Below are 18783 nucleotides of genomic sequence, written 5' to 3'. Positions count from 1 at the left end.
AGATAAATAAGACTCTCATTCCAAGAAAAGATGTCTAATTTGGAACAAAGCACAAGTAATTAAAAGTAACAAAAAAGAGAACAGAAAGGAGACTTCAGATAACAGATAAGGGATCCTGCTGCTATCTGCGTTACTACCATACTCTTGCTTATTTCTGAAACTGTCAGATATTAATGGTTAAATAAAATGTGTTACTTCTGAATGCATACTACAAGTTAATTGTAGTTAACTGGCCTTGCTTGCTGGGCTTAGCTTTGCCATAATTCTTAATAGTGGGCGAACTTCTAAAGGAGTAATTTCGTGCCTGATTAAGAAATTATTTTCACTTAAAAGAAAAAAGTAAGTTGCAGAGGAGAGATACAGAAGGAGGAATATTTATATAAAGACAAAATGGAATCATAAGCAGTAGATGAAGGTATTAGTAATGTACCGGGCCCCAACTGACTGAGAAATAAGAGGAAAAATAGGGCATACTTTGCTTCCCATTCTGTGCAGGCTAATTCTAAGGTAGACTTATAGCTGTAAACATAATCTGTCTTTAGGAGACTGGTTGGTTGAAGCCAATCCTATGATAACCATGTCATTCTGAGGGTAAAAGTCTGTGCCCTTCTTGCACAGGGAATTCCATTCGCATGTATTTTCTGTTAGTGTGGAGGTGGTAGGCATCCTTCTACTATTTTAGTGAAGGCATCAAATTATGAAGATGACAACAAGGTACCAGAGGCCTGTCAAAGTCCCAAGCAGATACTGCCTGCCGTATGGTAGTGGTTGAGATATGTAGTTATAAGTCACTCCTCACACACATACAACACTATAGCCAGTACTGTGCATTAAATAGATTTGTTTAGGCCCTGTACAGAGATAGGTAATGTTTCATACTTTACTTTAGCTGGTATGGGATGGAGAAGATAGGTTGTATTTTTCCAACTTGGCCACACTTATTTAGGTTATCAGGCAGATGACATAGAAAGGTTGAAAGATGGAACTATCTGGCGTCTAGACAAATCAGGAGAGGAAATATTAAAATCTGTATGCTGTCTTTTTTATTAGATATGTTATCACTGTTTCGAGATAATATTGCCTTTTTTTAATACTTGAGTTTACTCATGCTTCTGAATGGCTAGAGAGCAGCCCTGAGGAAAACTACTTGGGAGTGCTGGCTGATGTAAGATTCAGCATAAGCTGGCAGAGTGCACTTGCAGCCCCAGAATGTGGGGATGCAACGTGGGTTGCATTAAGAGAAGTGTAACCAGCAGGTCAAGGAAGGAGATTCTGCCCCTCTATCCTGCTCTCACAAGACGCCACCTGGAGTACTGTGTCCAGTCCTGGGGCCCCCAACACAAGGAGGGTATGGACTTGTTGGAGCAGGTTCAAAGGAGGGCCACAGAAATAATCAGAAGGCTGGTGCACCTCTCCTATGAGTACAGGCTGAGAGAGCTGGGGCTCTTCAGCCTGGAGAAGAGAAGGCTCTGAGAAGACCTTAGAGCAGCCTTCCTGTATCTGAAGGGGGCCTGCAAGAAAGCTGGGGAGAAACTTTTAGTAAGGACAGGTAGAGGGGAAAGAGTTTTGAACTGGAAGAGGGTATATTTAGACAAAATATCAGGAAGAAAATATTTACTGTGAGGGTGGTGAGACACTGGAGCAGGTTGCCCAGTCGGGTTGTGGGATGCTCCCACCCTGGAAGCCTTCAAGGCCAGTCTGGATGGGGCTTTGCACAATCTGGTCTAAAGGGAAGTGTCCCTGCCTATAGCAGGGTGTTTAGAACTAGGTGATCTTAAAGATCCATTCCAACCCAAACCACAGAGTAGAGAAAAACAGCTTAGATTTTTATGAGATCTTTCTCCCCTTTCAGTCTTCATATGTGTAATTGTGAAATAGTATATCTTTTTTGAGCAAGTAAAATCCTTTTCAGATGTTCATTTTATTAGATCTTTGTTGTGGACAATACAGGATAAATTACAACCCCAACAAGATATGGATACTGTGATTTGAAAACCGATGAGATTAAAGTCATTACTCCATTTAATATTTCAGACACTCACTTTACCAAAACCCATGTTAGATCTTTATTTCATCTTTCTGCTTCAGCTATCTGTAAGATAGCTACAGGTTCAGGTGGGTTAGGTAGGAAGTCATGTTGATTTGTACTACACAGTTGTTTGCCAGCAATTTGGTTGTTATCAGCCAAGATTACAGAGTGCATTCTCTAACCATTCCTCAGTCCCCAGGATATGTCCTCCAGTATTTTTTCTTAATAATTGGAGAATATGGGACGTGCCACATCTTCCTGCTCCATATATAGACGTTATCAGAGTTTAGAAGTGACCAATGCCATTTGCAATTATTAAATATCCTGAAATCATTTAATTTGAAAGGAATATCTTGAGATCATTTAGCCCAAACCATAGTCTCAGATGGGATCAGATATTTATACTCATTATTAAGATCCTTTATTAAGCCTTCTCCATACTGAATAGTCCCAGCTTCTGCTCTCATTTCATGTACATCAGGTTTAATCACAGTTGTAGCTCTTTATACTTAAATTGTTCCATCCTTTTCTTGTAATGAGGAGTCCAGATCTGCACCCAGTGCTTTAGATACAACTCCACCAATGCTGAAAATGTGGGAAAAATCATTCTTCCTTGCTACACCATCAATACTGCTCCTGATACAGCCCAGGATACTGCTGGCCAATTTTGCAAAGATACACTGCTGGCTCCTGTTCAGCTTGTTTTCCATCAGGACTCCTGGGAAGAGTCCTTCTAAAGACAGCTGTCTTCCAGCTAGACCCCACACCCAGCATAGACAGTGCCTAGGGTTTACTCCTCCTCACGTGCCTATCTTGGTATTTCCCTTGTTGATCTTCATTATGTTGCTGTAAGATAGTTTTTCTTCAGTGTGTTGAAGTCCTCCTGAATCGTAGCACAAATATCTGGTGTATCAGCCAATCCTTCTAGCTCTTTATAATGTACAAACCTTTTGATAGTGTACTGTACCCTATCATCCATGTCACTAATGAAGGAGCTAAGGAGTGTTTGCCACAATATTTACTTCTGGAGTACGCTGTCAGTGTCTGGTCCTCAGTTGGTCTCCAGTGTTCATTACTACCCTAAGAAGTATGATTATTTCTGAGAGTTCAAAAGTTAATTTTCATGTCTGAAGCTGAAATTCACACAGACACACATGCCAACTGTCAACATTTACGGTATAATTTTCTATTTTTTCCTCTCATAGTTTCCAAGCTACCTCTAAAAAGGAATGATCTTACCTTGCTTGATTATTTCCATGTCTTTTTCTCTGCTTTGTTTCCTGTGTTTGTCTTTCCAAAACGTGGACCACACATTTTACATGTTTTCTCACCAAGAGAACAGAAGAAAACCCATGTCAGTAATTATTCACGCAAATACTTGGGTTGTAGTTGTATTGCACAGTCAGACTGCAGCCTTGCTAATGTGAACTGTCACATTTCAATGATTTAATACATTTGAATCATTATTCCTGTCATTTCAAACTGGTGACTTGTGCATGAGTTTTCGTTGCTATTCTGAATATAATGGAGTTTGGAAAAAAGGTGAGATTCATTAACACTGTTACACCTACTTTGAAATTAGTCCTTTTCCTTTTTATGTAACTCCTTCCTTTTCACATTAATGAGAAAAAATAACATAACACCTACATTTCAGGTGTGAAGCAAAGCTGCAAGAAATTGTTTTAAAATAAAAATTGAACTCTGATTTTGCAGCTGCATCTTTCCATTTCCTTTTCCTTTTCCGTTTCCCCTTTTCCCCTTTTACCACGGTGCTGCAGCGGCTGCAGTGCGGCGTGGTGTTCGCTAGGTGGAGATCTTGCCCCACCGGTAACCAGGCAGAGAAAAATACTTTCCGTGATGCAAAAACCTCTGGAGTCTTTACATTTCATTCACGAAAGATATATGAGAAGCAGTATAAAAGAGATACTGGAAGTTTTCGGTTTGTCTGAAAGGAGACTCAGAACTGGGTTATAAATAAAAATCTGGAAGTAGTTGATTCATTTTCATTAACTCTTTGTAATTCATAAGTGTTGCAATAATTTTTTTCACTGCCTTTGTTCTGTTGCAAAAGTTTTTAGACAGGTGCGATAGAAAGCTTATCATTTTTGCGTTCTATTACACCATGCAGGTTTCCCAAGACTTCCATATATGTTACATATGCTGATTCTTTGCTGAACAACTTGTTTCTTTTACTGCCTTGTTTTTGCCCTTTGAGTGCAAAGTTATTGTGTAATCTTTGCTCTTTAAATAAGGCTTACACTTGATTGAATGGCTCATAAAGTATATGTAAGACAAATAAATTAAAATGTCTGTCCTCGTGATTTAAAATCACATTTTGCCACAACTTTGAAAAAGTTTAACTCAGCACTGTCTTTTATTCTTTGACCTACTCCAAAAAAATGTTAGACTGTTTGGATGCTGCTTCAGTCTAGATGTGAATTTTTGCCTTGGGGTCATCCTTTCTGTCTGCAGTGCACATGAAACTCTTTACTAAATAAAGTGCATGGTGGATATAGAAGAGAATAATGCAGCCATCTGGAAAGAACATTCCTGTGAGCTCTCCTTCAGAAGAGATTAAGAGCAAAGCCTTCAAAGTATACATGCCAGGGAAACAGTCTGTCTCTGAAAATCAATAATGTTGAAAACCCTCATTTAAAAACTGAGATGTTTTTCATATAATGTTTTTGTTTGGTTGGTTGGTTGGTTGGCTGGTTAGTTAATTTTTGTTCAAAACTCACTGTTTCAAAAGGGAAACCATTCAGCCATAGTTGGGGGTGTGGGGGTGGGATTGGGGAAATTATTTTTGAGGCAAGGAGTTAGAACCTAAGAATTGATTTTTTCTTGTTTTCAGTGTTTTTTCTCCCTCCAGAAGACCAGGTTCCAGAACAGGAAATAAAAGGCTCCAATGGTTGCTGTTGTAACTCATGCTTACTGTAAGTAAACACTTGAGTTCATTGTGTGTACTTTTCTACTAATTTCAGTAATTAAGTTATCAAGCCTTTTGATAAATACCTACCCTGTACAGTCAAAACTGATAGTTAATACTCCAAAATTCTTTTGTTAATTATCTATAAAGCTTACACCTTGGCTTAATGTAATAACTCATAAAATTGGATGAAATAAATGTACAGAAGGATTACCTTGTGGTTTTGAACTCACAGACTATTCTTTTTTTTTTTTTTTTTTTTTTTTTGTTGTTGTTGTTGTTGTTGTTGAGACTACCCTTGCTTTCATATGATGAAGCATTAAGGCTAGTTCACTGAGTAGCTTCACATATTGCTTTCCTATACATCTCTTCTGGAATTCTGTGGATGTGCTTACAGTATCATCATCAGAAGTGCCATTTTGAGTAGATTCTGAGGAAACATATTAACAACTCCATACACACAAAATTGAGCAGTCTGGTCCAGAATAAGCAATGCAATTATTTAAATATTTCTACTCCATTCCTGAAGGTAACCACCTCAGACTAAAGCTCTAGAAATACAGAATTTATCTATTTCAGTTATGTGACTGAAGCAAAAAGTAATCCTGTCTCTGAATGAGCTGAAGTATTGAGGATTTGGTGTGGTAGGTGGATGGATGTTAGCATATAATGAGGGCAACTTTCTTCATTAGTGTTTTAATAATTGTGAAAGTCATGGTGTTTGCTATTAGAGAGCTTACAAGCTATTCTGTGTTTAAATATTGCATTACATGTTGAACTTCACATGTATGGCTGCACACATTTGTAACTTGTACATGTACAGCTTGGCAATTAAACAGTATGAGAGATGGAAGGTCTCTGTGATTATAGCAGAAAAGCTAAGTCATGGCCTAAAATAGTGATTGACCATCTGGTGGGAAGGCAGGGCCAACCCAGGGAAGCTGAGGTGCAAGCAATGCACCTGAGTGACTGGAAGGGGTGGAGCCAAGATCCACATCTTCACACGCCTCATTAAGTGGCAGGATTGGCATTTAAGGGTATCTTGTTGGAGATTTTTGTCTCTCTGAGACCTTATGAAGGTAAGCTGATTTTTAACTTTGTTTCTCCCGTCATGGCTGCTGCACTTGGGCCTATCCCCACTTCTGCAGTCTGGGACTCTGCTTCCCTACTGTAATTGCTATGTTTTCTGTTGTGTTATAGCATTACAGTGATATACTCAAACTGATTACACACTAAGTAGGAAGAACAGTTGTTGCTTGGATTTTTGTGAATTCAGATATCAAACAGCTAGGATACACCTGGTGTTATAATAGGACTGTAATATAGTATCTTGCTTCCTTCAAATAAGAGTCTTTGCTCTCCCCTCTTGTTGAGGTCTTGATTAATAATGTTCTAGCAGTGAAGTTTCATAAAATTAAAACATAAAATAAAATCTGCTGCATCTCTTAAAGGAATTTATTCATGCATTGCAGGCCTTCTAGATGTATTAATACTATTCTTTCGATGTGCATTGTTTGTTGACTCTCTGATTCAAATAAGATAAGCTGTCTGACTTACATATGTAGCACAAACCCAGATTAGAACAAACTGAAGCCTGATTTACACACTGAATTATTTTGCCTTCTGTTCTGTGTTGATGTGGGTATGTGTAGGGTTACAATATAAAATGGATCAGGTAGGAAAATAAAATTGGTTGTGGAAAAACTCTCTGAATGTATCTGAACCGAGATACCATTGCTGATCTGGTTCACAGAGCAGCCATTCAACAAATTCTATTGGGAAATCTAGGAAGGATGACCTTTTTCTGAGGAGGTGAGATGGAGTACCAAGACAGGAACTACCTAAGGTGCCTTTCCTGCTTTTTTGCTTAGTTTATTAGTGAAAACGAAGTAAAGAATTGTATACTGTGCAGTTATAAATATTGCAAAGACTCCTATTGTGCAACATTTTTTCTAGCAAGCTTTTGAAGCTTCCTAGGTTGAATTGATAAAATGTATCCTCTGCTTAAAATTAAAAAGGAAAGAAGAGGTAGCTGTCATGAGTCCTCTCAGCTGTTTTGCTAGGAAATTGGTTTCTTGTTTTTAATTTGAAGTATTAAACAGTAGATGGCATCCTAACATAACATAATATTGAATTGTAGTCTTGCTGGCATGTTATATCACTTGGTCTAGGAAGTCCTCAGCATTTTTTATTTTATGCTCTTATGCATACAGTATCATTGAACAACTGCTTGTTTGTTTGCTTTGGGGAAGGTATTGGTGGTGGTGGTGTTTTTTCCTTTCTTAATGTATACAGGAATGCGTGTGAGATTTGATGTATTTCATACAGAAAGCTTGTAAATTGTATGTATGGAAAGTCTTAATTGAAATTGAAATTTGAGTTTGGATTTTGTCACAAAAGTCTAGGAATAAACCTTCATAAGCAAAGAGCATTGAGTGAAATCAGGTATTATTTTTTTTCCTTAGGAGCTGAATTAGCTATAGATCTCTGTGATACTAGTTGTGTTCAGTCTGAAGTGTCAGTAAGAAGCAAAAATAATTAATCTTGAGATATAGACTGAAAAGCTGTTCAAGTTACCATTGAATTTATTTCATTTTACTACTTTTAATGTTAATATTGATACACAGTCCTTAAGTCATATTAGTTGTTATAGCAAAGTGTAATATTATCTGCTCAGGCAGGTTTTAACTGATGAGCCTAATGAAAATACTAATGACAATACAAAAGACTGTTGTTGGTCCACGATGATATGGTAGAAGGAAAGTGAAATAGTGCAAGGCTTTGGAAGTGGATAATGGACGAATTAGATCAGTACTTGAAGATGATCTTGCAAGATCTTAATGTATTTTACCAAAATCTCTCTGACTTTGATAAGCAATCTTTATTTTAGATTCAACAAAGGTCCTCAAGTTCCTTTAAGAGCATCCTTCCAAGAGCTTGTTTAGCAGTATTTTTGTATTTGCCTTTTGATTTTTCAGTAGTTTGTTGTTTTGTGCGGGGGTTTGTGTTTTTGTTTGTTTGTTTTGTTTTTTACATCTCTTCATTCTTTCACAATTAATGGGTAAAGAATCAAGGAAAAAAAAAGCACTGTCAGTAGAATTCCGCTATAGATTGCTCAGAAAGCTTTCTTTGAAATACCACTGTTCACTCAGATTTCAGCAGGGTCTGAGAGTTGATAACATTTCAAACTCAGTGAAGTGAATCTGTTGAGGTGTTAGTTTTCATCTATTTACATGGATTTGTGCCGGGACAGATTTAACTAACAACTGCTTATTCTACTTCTGATATGATAATTATGTTCTGAAAAGGAAGCACTCTGCTTAAATTTTTGTGTACCTGGCCCCTGTGGTGCTATTAGGCAGCTATTAAAAATATTCAAAATCACATTGGCCCTTAGCCTTTTTAAAATCATTTATTTTCCAATCACTTTTCTTTAATCTGATTGTATAGATTTTTGCATAGGAGAGCTGTTCTTATTCAAGAGGTGGCTGAAGATTCAAATTTCATTAAATGTTATATGAAAATGTGGAGACAGGGTTTAAACATCATGTGTTTACTGTAATGGTTTTAAGCTTACTGCTTACATACATCACATTGAGTGATTTTTACTTATATAATGAACTGAATTTGGACTGCAGAGAGAGAATGTTATGAATGAATTTATATGATGTGTTTATTGTAGTATTTATATTTCTATAATGAAGTATTACTGTAAGTTTATAGGCCTTTGACCTAGGTATCTTGGGTACTTTTGTCTTTCCGTTCTGCTTTGTTATCTGCACTTTGGAAAAATATATCACTTTTACATTCAATCATGAATAATAATGCTATGTTACATGCTGTTTAGTATTGCAGATGAAGCCTTGCTAATGTTATAAACAGTGTTTGGTGAATTGGAACAACACTCCTAAAACGAAATAATACCTTCCTGTTTACATTTAGTCCTTACTCAATTGCTGTATGTAATATAATTAGGAAATAAGAGAAAACATAATTAGAAATGGGACATGGGAATTTCAATGTACCTAGGTGAGAATATGGTAGGAATAAGAAGGAAGGAAATATAGATTGTTGTGAGTCAAAATAAATATTGTGTGTGGGGTGGGGGAGAGGGGACAAACATTTTAAATGTTCATCTGCTGAGTCCACAACAAATTCCTACAGTAGCAGTAAAAGTACACAGAATCAGTAAGAACTTACCAAATATATATATTGTATAATGTTTAAAGGCATGGGCTGGAAGTTATGTTGTAATTCCAGTGCAGCCAGCAGAATTACATCAATACAGAGCAAGACATTTTGTCTATTCAGGAGCTTTCAAACACATAAGTAACCAGGTCATGCTATGGCTGGAGGCAAACATTGACCACAGTCCTGGAAAAATGTACGTTGAGAATTTAATACTTCATTATGCTTGTCTAACAAAATACATTTAGGGAAGTGCTATAGGAGTTTCACTAAACCAGAGCTTAATGCTAAGCATATTAGCAGTCCTATATTAGTGCATGTTTTCAGTGTTCTGCTGAATCAGCTCTGGTAAATATAAGCTTGTGCTTATAGGACTAGAGAACTGATTTTAATTTAATTATTTTTTTAAATGTTAAGGTTGCTTATTGTTTAAGTAACATATACGTTCTTTGAATTGCACTGAGAATACTTTCAACATTCATGTTTATCAGTGTTAGGAAATGTTGAGGTCAAAACATGAACCTACAAGTGTTTCTGCAGTAAAAACTACAGCCAATGAAAGTGTTAATTTGAATAAGTTTCTGTTAGCTATAAGATTCATAGTACCATGTTGTTCAGTTAAGATAAGGAAAATGGAAGTGCAGCTTGCTGTGGACCATATTTACAACTTTTGTACCATGTTTTTATTATATTAAAGTATATGAAAGATGCAGTTGATATCAATAAGCCAGTTATTAGGTTGAATTTTCACTTAATGAAGCAGCCTGACCAAATTAATAACTCACAGAATTTGATATAATTCTTTCTATCAGGAATTCTTTATATTCGTCTATGATTCTCACTGAAAATGCTTCATGTGCTATGTATGACGGCTGGTATTCTAGTGATATTATTACAATGAAATTTAAGGGCCATGGTCATACATGACTTAGACCCCGAAATACTTTGGTAGCCTGATTGCATCTTCTTCCAGCTGTAGCTAATGGATGACTGGATCAGTTACTACCTCTACGCATTCCTACTGTCTGCTGAACTTCACATTCTTTACATGTGCACAGAGTTGATCCTGGGGTCATCCCACCATGTTCATATTGTCACTAGGAGCTGGAGAAGTAAAGCTTACACAAGGTAGTTATACGCTGTTTTTTTTAAAAAAAACTGTAGCTTTCATACCCTCATTTTTAAGCACCTGAAAGTCTTTGCAAGATTAAATATAGTACTATTTTTGTTTTAGCTGCTAATACCTTAAACTAAATATTTTAGCTAAACTTAATTTTGAACAGACTGAAGCTCACCATTTCAGTTTACTTTAGTCAATAAACAGTGAAAAACAGTTTTCTTTCCCACTACTCATAAAATTTTTACTAAAATTATTACAGAGGATAGCAATAAATAATAATTACAAACATTGTTGCATATCTTCTTCATTGAAAGCAAGCAATTTTATCTAAATAAATGTAGATATTTTATCTAAATATAGTCTCTTTTTCAATGTCAATATGATCATTCTCTTGCCATGTAATAATGCCAGGCTGTTCAAGATATTGTGACTGTTCAAGTTCACAATATCTAGCACTTATCAATGAATGTTCCTCCTCTTCTGATAGGTGGTCAGATATTGGAGATAATAAGTTATGAACAGCTGCTTTATATGTGCATTAGTTAGTTAGTTTATTTGCACAAGGTTCTCATCCTTACTTTTGCAAGCTTTTTGTTTTCTACATTTAACCTCGTAGAATATTTTCACTAAAGAATTGGTGCTGAAATGTGAGAAACTTAGATCTTCAAATCTGGAATTTCACACTGCAGATCTTGGCTCACCGTGGGTTTAATCCCAGTTATTTGATCACAGTACCTTGTTAGAGATTGAATGTTTTCACCACTGCTATTCAATCTCCAGTACAAAGGTGACAGAGATTTGTTGGCCATAGCCTATATTTATTTCACTCTGGGATAACTCTAATGTGTTTTCAGTCCAAGAAGTAATATTAGTTGTTGGAAAGTAAATGTGCTTTAGAAGAGCATAGTAAAAACTTTTCTATTGCTTGTAAAGTCTCCCAAATATACTTATGAAAATACTTGTGGGTTTCTGTGCCCTTATTTACTACGAGGATATATAAAAAATGTAAATTGTTAGTTGTCTTGGGACAGTACTTGCATTATGTGCATTTTAATACTTTAATTTCAGCTCTCCATGAGACGGAAAATGCTGATATGCAGTCTGTGTAGTGAGCCTCAGACTGCAAAGTAACACCAAAAGTCATCCTGAAAAGAAAAAAAAAAAATTCCTCTTCAAAATTTCAAGAATGTTAAGTTCTGCATACAAAAAGGATCAGAAGACTTATCTAACCTGTCTAGGGAGTAGATTATACTATAAATAGGGCTCTGAGACTGCACATACAGCAAGGCTGGTTGTTTTCTGCAAAATCCATAGCACATATTCTTTCCCTAATCCTTTTAATGTTTAATATTTACACCTAACTATAATACGATGCCTATTTTGTGTGTTCTCTCTCTCTCTGCAAACATAAGGCTTTCCTTACTTGGACACATTACTGGATCAGAGTAGGGGGCTCTCTTTAGATGAAATATATGGGTTTATGTAAAGGGTTTTATGGAAAAGGCAACCTAATGGAAGACAGTAACATCTGAACTCCCAAGTTCTTCTAAATTTTGGGGGGTGGGGGTGGGCAGAAAAAGGAAAGGTCAAAATTTAAACAAAAACATGGATTTCCCTAAGTTTGAAGTGTTCTATATATTATCACATTCTTTTCAAAGCTGACTAGATTTCAACCTAGTTTTTGTGTGCTCTTCTCCCATGCAACACCCAACAGAGTAGAAACCAAACATTATTTGGTTAGTGGTGACTGGAAAAATGGCAATATAACACCCATTTTTAAGAAGGGTTAAAAGGATTACCCTGGAAACTACAGACCAGTCAGTCTCATCTCTGTGCCTGCAAAGATCATGGAGCAGATCCTCATGGAAGCTATACTAGGGCACATGGAAGACTGAGATGATACGGGGGAACCAGCATGGCTTTACCAAGGGCAAATCCTGCTTGTCCAACCTAGTAGTTTTTTGTGGTTCTGTAACTGCACTGATGGACAAGGGAAGAGCCATTGTTCAGTCTACTGAGCCATCTATCTGGACTTCAGTATGGCCTTTGACATTGTACCTCACAACATCCTTCTATCCAAATTGGATAGCCATGGATTTGATGAGTGGACTGTTCAGTGGATGAAGAAATGGCTGTAGGATCAAGTTCAGAGAGTTGTGGTCAATGGCTCAATATCTGAATGGAGATCAGTGTTGAGCAGTATTTCACAGGGGGTCAGTGAGAGGATTGACAGTCTTTAATATTTTAATTGGATTGACAATGGGTTTGAGTGTATCCTCATCATGTCTGCAGATGACACTGAGTTGTGTGGTGTAACACAAATGCTTAAGCATCATTGCAAATTCTTCTTTTCTTATGACCTCATGAAAAGTAATGAAATTCTTTCAAAAAATAAAAAAAAAAAAAAAAAAAAGGGAAAAAGGGAAAGTAGATCATAAGATGGAGAAGACTGAAAAGCAGATCAACTGATATCAAGGCTGATTGTTATACTCTTGGTGGAAGAATTTACTTTCTCATTGCTCGATGAATTACAGTCCATCTGTTTTATTCTGATGTAACTCTAATAAAGAAATAGAATACACTATACACTAATTGTTGAGGATGTTTTTTTTTCAACTGCCATGAAGTGGGGAGAAACATGGTTATAATATAGGTGATATAATCAGAATTAAAATGTTATCCAAGATCTATGGGAAAACTTTTTTTACTTTTTCCTATCTTTCAGAAAGTAAATGCATATTGCAGTGTCTTCATCTATTCTAGCTGATGCTATGTTTCTTGAAAGATATCTAACTCTTTTTTTTCAGATATTTTAAAAATCAATGTTCTTTCTTCTTCTCCTCACTCTCATCTCTTCATTCTACTTTTCTAATTAGGAACAAGGTGTTATTGTAGTCCTCATCTTGACAAACTGAAAATTGTACCAGTTATTTAAATTAAATACATGAAAGATTGTTATGGGACATGCTCTTTGCTTTGTCATTATGGTTTTGTGCTTGACCACTTAATCAGAAATTGATTGTTGGCTGTTATTTGGTTTATATATGAGTATGTGTGCATGTTTTCTGAACATACAAGAATATATGTATAGTATTTTTTAATACTACACAAATATCTGTTGTGTGTGTAAATACTTGAATCTTGAAAGTAAAGAAGATGAAAAAATGTAAAAATTCATAGTATTACCTGTAAATTAGAAAGTCTAAAGAATGTTCTATTATGTTGGCTCAGGTGTCTATAGTTTTAACAGTTAATCCTCTGTCTTTTGTGTTATTGAGTAAACTCATATTACTCAATTTTATGTATGCAGTTAATTTAGATTACTACTTCTTGTGGGTTTCTCTACCATGGGCATACTTCTCTACTTGAACTCAATCTCCTGAATTGAGAATGTCAATTATAATGTCTGTACCTCTGTCAGAAGGCTCAAAAACAAATTCTAGACTGTCTGAAAATTGAAAATTGGGGAAAGGGAGAAATGTGAATTATCTGTGGAATGGGACGTACAAGTAAGCATTGGCAAAATATTTGACCTTTTGCCTTTTTGTTAAGAAATTGTCATTTTCTAAGTGTATTTAAATTTCATGGAAAGTTATTCTGGAGCTATAGTAATGCCAGAGAAACACATCTTCCTCTAAATACTTGCAAGTATTTACAATTGGTACAAGTTTTTAAGCCATTTCTTATAGTATTTAACATTTTTCTCATGGTATTTTAATTCTATATCAAGTATACTTTTTTTAATCTCAGTGGTCATTGTATATGTGCTCCTTAATTTTCTTCAGGATTCCTCTAACGCATGTGTTGAGGTAGAGGCTATGTTTGACCTGTCGTGATTTTAAACATTGAATTTTTCTCGTGCAAAACAATGACAGAAGATTTGTGAACTAACTCTAATTATGTCAAATGCTATATAATGCATTGATTATAAACATACAGTGGGGGGAAAAACGTCTCAATTTTTTGTTGTTGTTGGGAAGCTCTTAATGCAAAACTTATTGTCTGGATTCAAATGCCTCTGACTTCTGTGAAGTTTGCTAATTACAGCTTTGAGAAAATAAATTCTTACTGTTCACACACACAAGTTATATAATTAAATGATACATGTCACAAAACATAATCAAACATTTGTAGGAAGCTTTTGCATAAGAACTACATTTTTAGATGTCTAGTAAAATATATTCATCATAGTGCTAATTTTCTCATCTTTATGCTTTACAACACGAAAGGGTGCAAATGCCTCTTGTTAGAAGCATGGGACTCCTGAATCCAGATTTTAACTATTAAAATTACATTTTAATAAGAGAATTTTTCCTTATATAAACAAAATAAAATCAATGAGATGGGGAAAAAAACAAAACAAAACAAAAAAACCCTAAGAAATCAGTAGTCCTTTTGGCTTACTATTAACAACTGTCAAAGCAACAGCAATGAAAACGATATTAATGTCTAGATTCAATGTAATCACAACAACTGCATTTTTATTGACTTAGCATTCAAAGGAGATATTTGGGAACAACAATAGTGGAAGAACTGGCACACTATGATTATTTTTTAATGCTGTAGAATAAGTTACAAGATCCTCTAGTATCAATATTTCCCACAGTGCTGTAGTGAGGTAAATAGCCTTGTGATGTGTCTTCTATAGATAAAAAATATGCAAATAAACTGTTATACCAGTCTTCTAAACCAAACATTCTCCCTTTCCTTATCTTCTTAAGAGGAAGACTTTTGTTCACATTCAGTTAACCATGAACTTCATCTTCAGAAGTGATCTTCCTTTATTGTTTCTTCATCTTTGAGTGATGGTTTTGAACATAGAAGTACAACTCTCTATTAAGTGATGGTACTCAACTAATGATAGAACAATTTGATGTCTACTGAAACCCTTACCTGAAATGTGGTTCCATAATTTTTTTTGACAACTATCTAGACATTTTTGAATGACATCTGCTATATTTTCCTTCATCATATATTTAATATTTCTTGTAAAACTTGGTTATTACACAAACCATTAAGTATGTGCTTACAAACCCTGGAGATGGGGATTGTATTTCCTCAAATCATTCTGTTTAACTAGACAAACTTTTTTAATATTTACCTTTGGCTCTCTTAATGGTGTTTCATTCCATTGTTCCAAAACCCATTCTCTTCTTTTCATTTTGTATCCTGTTCCCAATGAATCTAACTCATCTATGCCTCAAGGATTACCAGGTTCCCAACAGAGATCCAGTTTTTCCTTGCTCCATTTAATTCTCATTTGTGCTCATCCATTTCCTCTCAATTACTGTGTCCCAGTCCTATTCCCTAGTATGGCTCCTTTACATAATGTTCCAGTGAGTTGCAGCTTCATTTGCTGAGATTTCTCAGTGTTTTATTTTTCCTCATTTGAATGTTGAAAACTGCTGAAAGTTTTATTTATTTAACTGAAAAGTTTCAGGAAGAAAATGTTTTGTCTGAAACAGAGTGCCACATTTGGCAAAATCGTATTCAACAGAGAACGTGAGTTTATATTTGGAACTGCTGGCAGATGTGTAATTGCAAGTAGGTCTCTGTAGTCCAAGTAGTACACGAACGGCCATTACTGGGTCAGACCAAGGGTCTGTCTATCTCAATAGACAATCCCAATCATTTGTCCCCTGTGACTAACAGCATTTAGTGAGAGAAGAGAATACTAATGAGAAGAGCATTGCAGCTCCTTTTTTTACAATCTTCCAGTCTCCAGCAATTTAACCACTTCCTGGATCAGGAGTGGTGTCTTTTGTATTTAAACCTTGACCCAGAGTGCCCTACTTGGTAGGTCTTCAGTTATAAAGCTTTATTGTGAAGTTCTGCTGCTGGCTTATGCGCAGTGGAAAACAAAAGGCCAGCATTTCTTTAAGCACTGTGGTCATTTATTAGGATAATACTCTTAACACACGCTACTTCAGACTAAATTAGCCTCTTCCTGGCAGATGAACAGCAGGTTGCCAGTCTTTGCCCTTTACTAGTACTTTTAGGTTCTTTCATAGTTCCTTTTCTATTTTTTTCACAACTTCATGCCCATGTTAATAAACAAATAATTGGGTAGCAATTTAAAGTGCAAAAGTAAGCTGCAGGCTGTCTTTTGACTGTTAATTTGATTTTCACTAACTGTTTTCATTTGCATAATTGTAGACAGTAAGTTGAGGTCAAGTGCTCGTGCCAGAGAATCAGTTTCTAACTCCTAATATTATGAGGTAATCCGTGAATCAGTTTCTAAGTCCTAATATTATGAGGTAGTTCGTGGTACTGCGGAATATTAATAAGAAACTTGGAAAATGTGCTTCCAGTTAAATTATAAATGAAGAAAAGGAGTGCAGTTATGATTAAAAATGCTACAATATGCTGCTGCTTGTAAATATTCTGTGTAAAACTCAGCCTGTGGCCTGATTCCTGGGTTGCTGGCTGTATCTGTCATACAGTGCCTCAAAATGTACCCTCTTAAGTGGAATACGTAAATATGAGGATAAGTGGGAGGATGCATATGGATGAGATATGTATTATGTACTGTAATTTGAAGGAACAATTTTTTATTAATAGTACTTCTGGCCTAAACTGGAAGACCCTGACTAAATGTCACTTGGAGAATTACTGTCTGCTGGCTGCAACCTGAAGCGCAGCAGCAGTGCAAATAATTGCTGTGATAAATTCTTTCTAGAAATGTATCACATATTTAGGAAAACTCTGTACAGCAAACAAAGAAGTGTATACGATGTGGGTTTTTTACCTAGACATGAAATAGGCTTATTATAAAAGCCTTTCATCTTTGTTTAGACTTTACCTTGTCTTAGATATTTAATCAAAATCCATCTGTGACTGTTCAGAGTCCCTAGTCCTTATTTCATCAAAATCTTATGAAATAATTTTCCAGAATTCAACTACAAAATTTCAGCTGCTCATTCATTTTCCTCTGAAATAGTCTCAGCTGTTCTCTCCCAGCTTTCCTGAACAACTTGTTCTCAGCTCTGAAATTTCAACCTGCTGAATTTGTCTGCTTTTGAACTATCTCAGACTTAATACTTCAGTGTTTTATGGCTAACTCTGAAGTTAAGCATCAAGCTGTACCAAGAAGGATCGCTTTTGTGAGTAAAATGTAGAATATGCAGAACTGGATGCTACAGTTGAGTATCTCTTCTCTAGCTTAATGTTTTTCACTGTGTATTGTTTTGGGAAGTTAGCCCATCAGTTCTTACTGCTGAAAAACCTGGAGATTATTTTGTGATATGTGGAACACAACTGTAATTTTTTAAATGCTTAGCTGTTACTGTTTGTTCATAGTGCATTGCTGTTGTAATAACTGATTTATAGCAGAATGCAATGATTGCATATATTTGTTAAGCACTGGAAATTTTCTTCCTCTTTTTCTGAAGTTATCAGTCTCCAGGCCTCCAACACATTCTTCTTACAAAGGATTTGTATCCTTGTATTGTTCCTCTCTCTTGTGCATTACTATCTCTTTGTTAGTATAGCTTTCATTGTCATTGCCTGCTTTTCACTTGTTATCACATACTCCTGGCCTTCAACTGTAATTTGTATTTACAGTTAGTATCATAAAGCATACCAAATAACTTCTCTAGTAACAGTATGTCCTCCTTGGTATGTGCATTTGTGTGACTGATACTTTTTAGTTTCAAACAAACACATACACCCTTTCTTCCACTCTCCATGTTAAGCCATAAGGCCTATTTTTTCTTAAATTATTTTTTAAAAACTTTTTCCATGGTTGTTAAGAAATTTCTTTTTAAAACTCTAAACTTACTGAAGCCTACCATAGAGCTCTCAAAGCATAGTATGATGTTTACTGCTTAGACTGTTGTCTGTTGGCAAGATAAATATTAGTCACTTATGAGATGGCAGAGTTATTAGGGAGTAATTTAACTTCACTAGAAAATGATGGTGTTTTCCCCCTTTTTATGACATTTTTGATGAATCAAAATAATGAAATATATTTATTTATGATTATGCAGGTTACTATCTTTGCCATCTTCTTTGTCTCAGTCTTTAGTAGTAAAACTTGTTACTCCCTGGGAGCACAACCTCCTGAGCTGGTAGATGGGGAGGGGGAACAGAATAAGCCCTGCATGATCCATGGTGAGATAGTTTTGGACCTGCTCTGAAAGCTGGATGCTTACAATGGGGCTGGATGGATTGCACCCCAGAGTACTGAGGGAGTTGGCAATGTGGTTGCCAAACCACTTTCCATCATTTTTTGGCAGTTCTGGCTGACTGGGGACATCCTGGTGGATTGGAGGCTGGCGAATGTGATATCTTCAAAAAGGGCCAGAAAGATGATCTTGGTAGCTACAGGCCTATCAGACTCACCTCAGTGTCTGGGAAGGTTATAGAACAAACAATCTCAGGAACCATAATACCAAATTTTTGTACCTTCAGTAGCATTTCCCTTCACTGCTTATCCTGAAGAGTGAGAATCAATCCTCTACCCATTAAGAGGAAGGGAGAGCCCAAAATAAATCTGGAATAAAATGAAATAAAAACAAC

This window comes from Coturnix japonica, chromosome 2 (assembly GCF_054131305.1).
Source record: "Coturnix japonica strain WE chromosome 2, WE-NBRP24, whole genome shotgun sequence".
Classification (NCBI taxonomy): domain Eukaryota; kingdom Metazoa; phylum Chordata; class Aves; order Galliformes; family Phasianidae; genus Coturnix; species Coturnix japonica.
Note: the sequence above shows the minus strand (reverse complement) of the source record.